The sequence below is a fragment of the Miscanthus floridulus genome, chromosome 13, assembly GCF_019320115.1.
Source record: "Miscanthus floridulus cultivar M001 chromosome 13, ASM1932011v1, whole genome shotgun sequence".
NCBI classification, from domain to species: Eukaryota; Viridiplantae; Streptophyta; class Magnoliopsida; order Poales; family Poaceae; genus Miscanthus; species Miscanthus floridulus.
This window is the reverse complement of record NC_089592.1, coordinates 82,077,286-82,090,276: the sequence shown is the minus strand read 5'-3', so window position 1 is coordinate 82,090,276 and position 12,991 is coordinate 82,077,286. Positions and strand designations below refer to the sequence as shown.

The 12,991-nt window shown below is 41.3% G+C and overlaps 1 pseudogene; it reads left to right on the top strand.

The window, feature by feature from the left end:
• Window positions 1-6,188: 6,188 nt before the first annotated feature.
• Window positions 6,189-9,218, top strand: LOC136500161 (uncharacterized; annotated as a pseudogene).
• Window positions 9,219-12,991: the final 3,773 nt, after the last annotated feature.

Sequence of the window (12,991 nt, the reverse complement as noted above, 5' to 3'; positions counted from 1 at the left end):
TGAATATCCCATTTAGTTTTTTTAGGGTTTTCCATCCCTGGGCGTGCCTTCCCCTTGCTTCCTAATTATAGGCCTTAGTTCAAACAGTCGTAGATGCAGTCACACACTCAAAAAAATCACCAGTTGCAGCGTAATAAGCTGTAGCGAGTAGGTTTATTTTTTCTTTTTTTGGTAATTTTTAGGTGTCAAATTCATGGATCTTTTAATTGTTTATTATTATCCTCTTTTAGTTTTATGTTTATTTATATTATGAAAAACCAAAAAAGGCAACAACTAAGGCCGCCCAAAATTCTGGTCTTTTTTTTTATTACCTCAACCTTTGAGTACAAGCTGTAGTATCTAAACTCACGCACCAATGCACACCACACGCACACACCCTAGCACACCCACTCACACCTCTAGTGCGCAAGTTAGATCTACAACCTATATCTGGGGCTAAGAGTACATGGCTAAGAGATATGACAGTGGTGGCTCATCCGTGCAAGGGAACTAGAATTATTAATAGGGAATAAACCCCTAGGTGAGGCACCCGAGCGAGTATCAGCACTCAAACCCAGGTGGGCAGCCTGAGCGCAAGCCCAGCTAACCATCCGAGCACCAGCTCGGTTCTCTATTGAGCAGACGGGGTGGTCTGCCCACCCAAAAATTTGATTTCGCACCGCGCCGAGCAGTCCTACCAATATGCGCTGAAAATTAGATGTCTCTCTTTTGCCCTCCACACGAAAAATAGGTTTACCATGCCATCGATTTTAGACAAGGGTATTTGTGGTAATGTGATGGCCACATAGAAGCGCAAAGAGTCACCGTCTCTGCCTCCATCTCCATTCTCCAGCCACAACGTCTCTCCTCCAGCTCCAAATCCTAGTCCCATGGCCTCCCTTTCTACTGTCCAGCCACCCCCTCTGCCACCCAGTCCGAACCCTAGGCGCCATCAGAATAGTAGCACGACTCCCTCTCCACTCTCTAGACACACACTCTCTCATACATTTCTAAACCCTAGCCATTGATGGATCCCCTTCAATTCGTCGACAGCAAGTCGATCAGCTGACGACAAAAGGACCGCTTCGACGATGGTACAAGATGGATCCGGATCCCCTACCTAGCTTGGCACCTATCATGATCGACTGGATCTGATCCCTAGCTAAAGCCACATCTGGTACCCCTTCATCAACGCTAGCCGCACTAGCTCCTCAATTGCGATGATAGGACGGTGGTGCCGATGACAAAGCAATGCCAGGGAACACGGAGGAAGATACCCAAATTCCTTTTATGATGTGTGTTCTACTACAGTGGCTGAACCAAGGATATGTAGATAGCGATGGGGTTACATATTTTCTATAGTTGAGTGTAGCTAACATGTGCTTTATTGGATTAATGACTTTCGTATAAGCTATAGTTACTAGTTAGGCGCTTATTTGCATACTCTTGCTCTGATGTGTTGACATTCCGTAGATGCTTTAGTTAATAAATGCTTTTGTAATCTAGATGAACAACCACTAACTGCTTATGAATGAGCATGGGATGCACAAATCATAAGGAATTATAGAAAGATAGAAGAATTTGGAATATGATGTGTGGGCCCAAAACTTGTGTCTCCAATGGCAAAAAAGTCAAGCACAAAGGGTAGACACGGTAAAGATTTGGAATATATCCCTGAACCAGGGGAGGTAGTTGAGGGATTTGATGACACAGATGAAATAGATTCAGATTTAGAAGATGAGCTAGTGCCCCTATCAATTGATGAGGTGTTGGTTCTATCTTGTATTTAGTTCGGAGAGAGAGGGGGCCACGGGGGGGTAGGTAGCCATGCTTGCTGCTTAAGTTTGTATCTCCAATTTTAGTGTCTAGGTCGAAGAAGCCATAGAGGAGGCTCTGTCAGCAGGACAAAAGGTAGCACTGCCATGAGTCTTGGGTGAAGGCTCTCCAAGCGAGTGAGGTCAACACCACCAGAAGAGGCTGCTCATGGATTTTGTACTCAAAGGTCTTTGGCTAGCAAAAGGGTGGAGGCAGCAACAGTAGGTGAACATAATTCTCCATCACAACCGACACCCAGACCCAAGGATCAATTCCAAGTTCATCAATTGACTAGAGACATTGGTCGAGATGGCACCCTACCTAGCCCTGAGAGAGACTCCTCATGACCAGATGATGATAGCCCTGATGAAGAGGAGCCCTCTCAGCAAACTCCCATCTCCCCCACTCGTAGAACGATAAAAGTTGCCTAGGTTGGTATTGCCTTACAGATGCCTATCAATCAATTTACGCTAGCTATTTGATATCCATGTAACTTTTCTAATAATCTGAATGTATGAAAACTATGTAGTACCATTGTCGTGAAGAGCAAGGAAGCCAAGGCCTCGAACTCGTGGAATTATGCTTGACAAAATGAGCAAATCACTAGGAGGAGTGAGGATGCGCATCTCTGTTGCTAAGGAGAACAAAAGGCCACATGATCCAGTGCAAGCTGTCAAGTTTGCCTCAGAGGTAGGTGTAGTAGTCAGGAAGGAAGTACCAATTTTGACGCATTGGAAAGAATACAAGGGGGAGAAGCCCGACGTCATCTATTGCACAAGATTTGTGGAAAGGCTAAATGTATGTATGGGTATCCCCTCTTGACATTCAACTCTGCTTTGAGCAACTTTAATGGATTTACTTTTCATTTACACTACTATGTGCAGGGAAGGCTACGCGTTAATGGTGCCAACTCACCAACAAAAAAAACTTGTCGGAATGTAATGCAATCTGTGGTATGGTAGGAACGCTACAGGTTAAAGAGAACATACTTCAATGGTGTCCCTGCTAATCAGATCCATATGACCTCTCCTATCTTGTCCATGAACGATGCACAGTGGTGTGAACTTGTCAAGATATGGTCTAATGCTAAGAACAAGGTGTGTGAACCTTGATTTCCTATCTAGTCTTGCTATGGTCTACTTGTGTTGTAGTCTAACACAAATGAAGCTATAGGAAACATCTAAGAAGAACAAGCGAAACCGTGCAAAAGTGAAGTACCACCAGGCTACAGGATCTCGCTCCTATGTTGTCTAGATGCAAAAATTTGTAAGTGATGGTTGTGTTTTATTGTCACTCTTGCCTTTGTATAAATATAAACCAAAACTCACGTGCAATGTGAATAGAAGGAGAACAAGAGGAATGCAGCACAACAACATCAAGGACTTGAAGAAGAAAAAGGTCCACCAGATGAAAATGTTAATGTTATAGAAGTCTTCAGGGACTTCCATACCAGTACGAAAAAGGCCTAAGTGATGCTACAAGAGTAGTAGTAGTAATTAACTTCTTTTGCTTCCCTTAAAATCTATTGAAGCTATTGCCATAAAAAAGGAAACGTAGCAGGAGCCTAGTGTTATGGAAATCTACTAAAATCTACTAAAGCTTATGTAATCTCTATCAGTAGTAGACTAAGGAAGACCTATGCATTACTTGTTATGAATCAATCTCTTGGGTTTTCAATTGAAGTCCTTTTACATTATCTATAACCTAATGTTTACTGATTGAATTTCATAGGAAGCTATGGAAACTATACAAGCAGAACATGTTGTTGATGGGCAGCAACCAATTACTAGTGCTAATGTTTTTGCAAGGTCCTCTATGTCCACCAGGCAAGGCCCCCTCCTAGGGAAGCGGCAACAACCTTTTTTTTGAAGAATATTGGTATCCAGACAAACTCCACTAGAATAGAGACATCGACAAAGAAAATGCTTTAGAAATAGCTTGCTGCTGAACAGAAAAGTTCTGCTGCCCTCATCGATCAAGACTGAAAGGGAGCTTGAGGAATACAAGAAATGGCAATAGGAGGAGTACAACAATCTCCATGAGCTATGCACGCACTTCAGCTCTTCTGGTAACTCTCAGTCTTCAACTACTGTGGCTTGATGCAGTGAACATTATGGTTTGATGTGTGGACTCAAATGCCGATTAGATGTGTGGACTCGTATGCTGGTTTAATATGGTGATACTCTGTCAGTGGTTAGTTGCTGACGTGTGAAATATAAATTGTTGTTATTTGATTGCCAGGCTAAATAGTTATGTAGTCCGTCTGTGCAGTAACGATGATCTCAAATTACTTTTATGATAAATTGATTGTAATCCACGCGGTAGAAGCAGGACAGGCCACGTGATCAAATAAAAATGCGACACGTGGACGAACCAGTACACGACATGTGAATTGGCTAGGGCACGACACGTGGACTATTAAAAATCCAACACATTGAAGGAAATCGTCAAGTCACGTGGACGTATAAAAATACGACACGTGGACGGACAGCATAGTGACGTATGGTCAAATAAGAAACGGACATGTGGACCAATAAAAATACGACACATGGTCCAATAAAGAAGTGACACGTGATCCAACGGCAACACGACACATGTGCTAATAGAAAACTAACATATGGAACAACAGGGAAACGACACGTGATCCAATAAAAACCTGAAACATGCAAGAAATAAAGAGGACCACGTTGTGCAATAAGAAGGTGACACGTACCTGAACCATCTCCAATGTAACCGGCTATAGCATGTACACGTGGAAAGCATCTCCAACAGAAGCGCCCACCAGCGGGCAGCCCCCTGCCACACATGCCAAAACATTTCTATGATGATCTATTTTTTGTCACGGATCAAGGTACTTCTATGACGATTTTGTAAGATTCGTCATAGATATGCAAGAATGACGCGACTGCTATGACGAACCAGTTTTCGTCATAAATTCATCATAAAACTAAAATTATGATGAATTTGGCTCCTTCAGTGACGAAATCTATTCGTCATAGAAGTGGATATTTCTAGTAGTGAATCTGAGATCAAAAGATGGTTGTTTGTTTCAACCATGTATTATATAAAAGGTAGAATCCACGGTCCCTAGTTGAAACGGACAAGAACATGGATAAAAATATCTTAACCCGCATTAAAATTTATGCCACTTAGGTACTCTATTAGTCATCCCTACCGACACACAATAACTAGAGCTAGTACTAAAAATAACTCTTATCCCAACCAGGATAAAAAAGGTAGAGATACTCACCTATATATATCCATGTTACTTATTTTCTGTCGTCTCTATAACCGGCATGGATGGGTTTGAACTTTGAAGCTGAAGGGGATGAGGGTTTCCATGGTATTCAATCTAGGAAAAATGACAACTTATTACGTGCAAGGTACCATATGAACTTTCCCAGTTTTGCTCACTTAAAATTATGTGCAATTAATGTTTTAACAAAACATGTAAGGTATCCTATCAATAATTACCACCATATTCCCCCACAACACTACATAGCACTACAAGGATTTTCCTCTAATGCCACGCCACACGATTGTAACACCACTAATTTGGTTGCCATAGGGGGTCATATTGCAACATTTCCGTAAAATGGTTGTAATATATGCCTATAATGCAACGGACTAAATGTGTTGCAATATGTGTGGTTTGTCGTTGCAACAGGAGTCTGCTACTGCAACTATTTTAGAATTGTGTTGCGATTAGTTGGCGTTATTGCCATGGCGCTTTGGAGTTGCATTAGTATTGATTTTCGTTGTAATTACTTGGTGTTATTGCAACTATATTGAATTTGGTTGCTTTTGCTTGTAACTATTGCCATGGTTATTCTGGGTTGCAATAGTCTTCAGTGGTGTTGCAATTGCTAGGTGGTTATTGCAACAAGAATTCTGAAATGGTTGCAGTAGCATGTTCCTATTGCCACAGTTTTTTGGGGTTGCAATAATCTTCTATGGCATTGCAATTGTTAGGTACTTATTGCAACTATAATCCTAAATGGATGCAATATCATGTTACTATTGCCACGTTTTTTTGTGTTGCTATAGGCTAAAGTATTTGGTGGGCCTTTCTTAGTCTAGAACCCAACAGCATATGTGAACGTTATGTTGGTTAGAGATGCATGCGACTCTCCCCGTAGATCGATCATCATCTGGATCGGGCGCGCCTGGCCAGCAACCTTCGGCCGGCGCCCTAGATGTGTCGTCTCCTAGAATGCCAGTCAGGCCCGGTCCTAAGGGGGGTCGAGCTCTGCGGCCACATTGGGCCCTCGAGGCCATGGGTATATATATATATATATATATATATATATATATATATATATATATATATATATATATATATATATATATATATATATATATATATATATATATATATATATATATATGTTCCCATGTGTTGCATGTTGTCACGAATTTTTCCCACATCTGCAACGGCAACGGTACCTGCGTGCAACACGGCAACACATGCATCGGCGCGCGCACCTGCTTCCACGATGTCGAGACCCAAGGTGACGATGTCGCTTTTTCAGACACCTTCATCCAGGACACCTCTTGCCGATGAAGATGGAGGTGACGCCAGCCAAGGACGAGAAAGCCGCCGGTGTTCCTCTCAGACAGACGATAGGTAAGGGCACAAAATATCCCCTCCCTTCCCCAAGCGCAACTGGCTATGCAGTTTTTCTCATATATTTGTAACCATGCTCCAGCTTAGAAATGGTTCAGATTATGTCTACTTGGTATGAAAGTGTCTGAACTGTAACCTAATAATAGGCTTAGTTGTATTATATTCATGCTCTCTTTTTAACTGACTGACAGAGCTCCTTGATTTTATTCTTCTCATGTAGTACTTGTGAGATTAATTTCGCCATCTCTGTTTGGATGCTTGATGCATTCCTTTGGAGCCTAACAGAGTAGAAAGAAGTGTCTAATATTCATAAATATAACTATAATACATCTGCTATCTGAATAAAAGTTTCAAGTTACACTTTTTTAAAAAAAAAGTCTATTAGAGTACAGACTTTTTGATGTTTTCAGGTAGCTACGTGAACCATGAATTCGCCAAACAATGCACATCATATCCTGCCCTAGAGGCTCTTTCTGATTTTTTTTCTCAAAAGTACAATCCACACATAGCCTAATATGTTTGCTTTCCACTATAAGTGTTGCAAAGGCCAAGGCTTCTGCAACAGCCCAATCAATTCCTTCCGCACTAAGTTAAATGGTTTTGCAGTTTATTTTAAAAGATTTTATAGTTTATTGTAACCATGTTGCTGGAAATTGGAAAGGTGAAACGCAAGCTGTGACTATATTTTTTGCTGACATGCTTTGGCTGGTTAATGCAATGCCTTTTCGTATTAGCTAAAGTTCATAAAATAGTTTCTGTTATAGCACAGTTGTTATTCCAAGTATGTTTAGATTCTGGTTGTGGCTTCCAGCTTGTGTATGCACTGGTTTTCAGCAATCAGTTTGATGAGGACTGCTATATGCTATTATCTGAATCAAGAAATGCCTTATTCCTATGCATCTGATGTGTTCCATTATTTCATCACTTGTCCCCAAAAGATGTTAATCCTCCCCGAAGCCATTCTCAAGTTGTTCCTTCTTTAAATATTGTTTCATCACCTGTGCTTATGTTTCTCATTATATTCTGTGACAGCTCGGAACAGACATGGACTATGTCTTTCACTTGCAAGGGGGCACCGGGGGGACAAGAATTTGTTCAGAATACAATAGACAGGGATTCGATCGCATTTGGTAACTTAATAACAACGAAATCAAATTTGGGGTATGGTGCCAGGGACTACTTGTACTACAAGAGGAGATGTGGTAATGTTGTAGCAACACTAAACGAGATCGAATATGATGTTGATGCAAATGCAATGTTATCAAGTAATGCGGAGGAGAGGGAGGTCAGATTAGTATTGTCAAGGGATCAAATAACAGAGCGAAATGTAGAGATAACACCCATTAAATTGTCAAGAATGGCATCAATTAGTGAAGACTCCACAGATGAGTCAATTGATGATTACAAGGTGTGGCTTAACAATATGAAGGAAGAGAGCCAATGCATGGGTAAGTTATGTTGTTGCCCTATTCTAAATGGTTATATTATATTATATTGCAATGGCCACATCACTTATATCAGCATGGTTTTCGTAGATTTTAAAGATATATATAGGGAAGACACAGTCAAGACTTACAAAGAATGGTTAAGGGTGCAAGGACAACTTGATGATATTACTAATATAACAACTTTTCCCAAAATTATTATCAGTCCTTCGCAAACCATTTATAGCTTACACATGTGACCTATTGTCTGCAGGTGCATATGACAACCATAGGAATCAGATAGATTTACTAAATTCAAGTCAAGATAGCAATCCAACACCACCTCTGAACCTACCATCTCATGCTCGGCGTGAGAAAACACAAGGAAACAGTAAGTAATGCTTATTGTGATTTTATTTAATCACTTGCAATGTATATTATTTCGATTGACAAGACTCCCAAAAGAGGAAGGTATGAGGTGTCGTGAAAGGATTGGTAGCCACCCACAAGAGATCCAAGTAGGGCAGTCCGAAGCTTAAACTCCAATTCTCTAGACTTGGAGGAGCTGCAGGTGAGAACACACGCACATTTACTGATGAAATAGTAGTGTTTACAAGGAAAAAGCACCACTCATTGGAGTAAGAACATGGAGAGATAACCATGAAGATGTAAAAAAATCAATAGCATCTGATATGATGGTAAGCTTCTTATTTGTTTTTGGTTGTGAACACATTTTTGTTACCAAATTATTTAAGAAGTGACCTAGTATTTATGTTTTATGTTGAACAGCATAAGTGGGACATTGAGGATAACGAGGAAAATAGGAAAAGATATGGACCATCGCAAATGAGTATTACAAAGGATGGAGCTCAACATTTAGTGCTACGTACAGGGCGTACACCACCTATGACGAGAGAATGAGGCACAAGCCAGAAGAGTTGGACATTGTTGAATGGCACTGTCTGGTGTTGTATTTTGGTAGTGAAGAATTTCAGGTTTGATGACATTTATTTTATTCTTGCCAACTGCACTTAATGAAATAAAGGCTATGTTTCGAGCACTGCACTATTTTTTTAGAATCAACTACTTGTGCAGAGGATTAGTAGCAAGAATTCTCAGAATCGGCAGAATGTAAAGATACACCATCTGATAGGATCAAAGTCTTTTTCTTAGTGTAGCTATGAGTAGGTAATAACTTCAGAAGCACATGTCCATGCTTCCTTACATGATGAAATATCGCTAATTTATTACATTCTTGCCAAATTAGAGGGACCTAGTAGCTGGTGATGAGTCAAATGATTTGGAGCTTTTTATGTTGACGCACAGTAACAATGGGCGATGGACAAGCCAAGAATCTAGGGATGTCTATGTGAGTATACAGTTTGTACAAACCTTATTAAGTGATGCAAAGTGAACGCCTAAAATTTCATTTTCAATTAACTACTTTTATTGTACTCTCTTTGTTTGGATAATGCAAGCAGTAAAATTTTAGAGAGGGAAACAAATGAAGATGCAAACATCATCTACGTGGAGCAAAACCAGATTTTCTAGTCAGCCTACAAGGAAACAAGAAAATGCAAATCAACCAAGATCCTTGCTAATGGATACTTGGCAAGGTACCCAACTAGAAGGCAGCTATTGTCTGAGGAATACCAGTATCGCGTCCATCAGGATGCGGCACTCATGGACACATTTTTGAAGCTACAAGAAAGAATTGAATCTCAAGAGGCCGAAAGGGAAGAACATAAGCGTTAGATGGAAGAAATGATGAAGGCAAGAGAGGCCGATAGAGAAGCACTTAGACAAGAGTTTATGTCAATGTTACAAGCAGCACAAGGACAAGCATCATTACAACAGGTAGTAATGTAAAATCTTAACTTGCCCAATAGATTTAGTTAATGTGTTTATGTGTCTCTAGGTTCTATACCTACCCGCTGGTTTAATATTTTGATAGTTTGTTGAACTGAAATCAATGGCTCAGGTAGTTGGCTACAAACCATGCTGGTAGCAGTTTATTTCTCATATATTGCAAAGGCATTGTTTTGGTGTAGACATTATGCATATCTGCTGAAATTTGAACATGTAAACAACATCATTTTTGTACTTTCAAACTCCACTCATGATTTTTCTGACCAAAATTTAAATGGAGGCCAATAAAGATCAGAGTGGAAGGAAATGTAACAACTACAGAAAGTGAAGAAATGTCACATCAGCAGGTAGTTTGAGAACTGAAGAGTGTTTAATGTTGTCATGTGATAGTCCATAATATGGGACCTCATTTTCCCTCCAACTATTGATTCGTAGGATAAACCAGGTAGAAGCCCGCCACTAACACAACTCATAGCTACCACAGCAGCAGGTAAAAGTACTACTCGCACAACTAGAAGTAGTGCTACAAATAAGTCACAAACAACCCAAAACAAAGGAGGGAATAATGTAGGATCACTGGTACGCCTAAAGGGGGTGAATAGGCCTTTAAAAATTCAACTCAAACCAAAGTCAAATTCACCCATGGCACTGCCGCTCTATGAGTGTGGCACTGTCGCACCTCCAGAAGAGATTAGTTCATAGTTCAAAATCTACCCAACAAAATTTAGATCGAGTAAATTTCTTAGCTTCCTGCAGGGGAGTAGATCACAGATCGACAGCTGAAAGTGGTGGGAACACCACACACAAGTAGATCAGCCTCAATCCTAGAAATCACCTCAACAACAATAAGAACACAAGTGTAGCAACACAAGCATAAGATGACACAAGGATTTATCCCATGGTTTAGCTCGCCACCAAGGCTTACCTAAGTCCACGTTGTTGAGGTATACCACTAAGGCTTAGGGCTGTGCAACCCTACCTGGTTCTTAAGTCAAGAGAGTGAACTCTTGAGATGAGGGGTGAGTTTACTAGCTTCAAGAGATGGTTACAAACCTCTTGGTGCTGCCACACAAGTTGGTAAGCTCCACGGGCGACGCTCTAGCCGGCTAGGAGCCAAGCTCCAAGAGTAACAAACACAACCGTCGGCTAAAACATGAACCAAGTGCTCTTTAGAATTTGGGAATCAATGGAGTTGCTCTCTAATTAAGTTTTGGACCCTTTTCCCTCAAGGATTGATGAAGAAATCAATGGATTTGCTTGGGGGCTTTAGGTCAATAATCGAGTGAGAGAGAGAGAGAGAGCTCCTACTCTATTTTGGGCATGCTGAAGTGAGTAAGAAGAGAGCAGGTTCGTTCATTTTGGGTGTGCTGAAGTGAGGAAGAAGAGAGCAGGTTCGTTCATTACTGTTAGAAAGGAAGGGGAAAGATATATATACCCCCCAGTCCCCAACGGTCACTTAAATCACAGATAGCCATTGGGGAAGAAAATGAAAGGTATATATGTCCCCAGCCCTCAACGGACACTGCACCAAAGAGGTCAGGCAAGATGAAGCCCTTGACCAAAGGGTCGGGTGAGTCAGAGCCCATGACCTTAGGGTCGGGTGAGACGGAGCCCTCAACCAAAGGGTCGGGCAAGCCTGAGCCCGTGACCTTGGGGTCGGGTGAAACGGAGCCCGCAACCAAAGGGTCGGGCGAGCCTAAGCCCGCAATGTTGGTGTCGGAAGAGACGGAGCCCATGACCAAAGGGTCGCACAAATTGGAGACCATGCCCAAGGGGTTTGGTGAGTCGGAGCTCGCACCTAAGGGGTCGGGCGAGTCGGAGCTCGCACCATGTAAGACAGCAAGGGTAATAGTGAAGTGTAGACTGTCTTGGCTATGAATCTAAGGATGCTTGTGGTTGTTTGACCACTTGGTAGCACATATTAGCTTAAGCATTGTGTCCCCCTTTATAGTATGGCTTTTCCTCTACTCAAATTCAAGATATAAAAGAATCTTAAACCTCTTTTGAGTTTGAAGCCATCTATATTTGTAATTGGGGGCTACTCCATTTCGTGTAGCATCCTTGAATATAAATTCCATGCTTGTCATCTCAATAAATCTCATTAGTTCTCTAATTGCATGGTCATTATCACAAAAACCCACAATTAGGGCTTGATTGCACTTTCAAATACGATAGTTAGTTTTATTACTACAAAAGCACTGAAGGATAATGCAGCTAAGAAATGAGCATTATTGTCCAAAAGGAATCAACAAGTTGCACTTTCAATCTCCTACTTTTTGGTGATTGATGACAACCCAATTAGAGCTTACAAAAGATATGAAATAAATACTGAGATTTTTGAGCCATGGGTGTAGAGCCTCCCCCTAAGTATGTGAATAGAGAATTGAGTTCTCAAATTGGCATAAGGAGCCAAGATTCACATTTTAGTGAAAGTGATGGGGCTCCCCCTCATCCATGCTCTTATGGGGTACTGCATACTGTGTCAGGCATGTAAAACATGATGCAAATGATAGTTTATGCAGACATGTGCTTGCTATTGTGCGGTACTGCCACACCTGACTGTACGAGCAAGACAGAGTTGAGCACCACACATCTAACTTAGACAAAAAAAGATATGCAACCTAGCACAATAAGATGACTTCTAACCCACATAATGATAGATGACTTCTAATCCACACAACGATAGATGGCTTCTAATCCACATAACGATACATGTCCATATCTGATACGCAAAGAGTCAAATAGTGGCATTATTTTAAAATTTAGAGTTTTGAGCGACTCTCAAACTTTCCACCTAGCGAAGACTAACACTCATCAAATAGGACATGAAGCGCAGCATCTGCGAAAAGTTGTTGACCCCTCTAATTTTCTCCCCCTTTGGCATAAAGCACCAAAAAGAGAAGAAAAGAAGAAAGATCAACACCTACTCATCATCTCCCTGGATGTCTGTCCAATCAATATCATCACCTCCTATAGCAGTCCCGGCACCACCATCACAATCATGGTCATTGGAGTCAATACGTGCATGGCCCTGATGGTGAGTAGTGGTGGTGTAGCGAGTGGAATGAGTGGAACGCCTTGGCTCCGGTCTCTGACGGTATCCCTTAGGGTCTCATCCCAATATGCTGCACGTCCCTACTGCTCCTCCTCATCATCATCATCCACATCATCTGAATTTGTGTTGGAGAGACTTGGAAGGTCATACTATGGAGGAGGTGGAATAGGAGGAAGTGGTGGAAGTCATGTCCACACTATTGACGCTGCTCAAGTTGTGTCT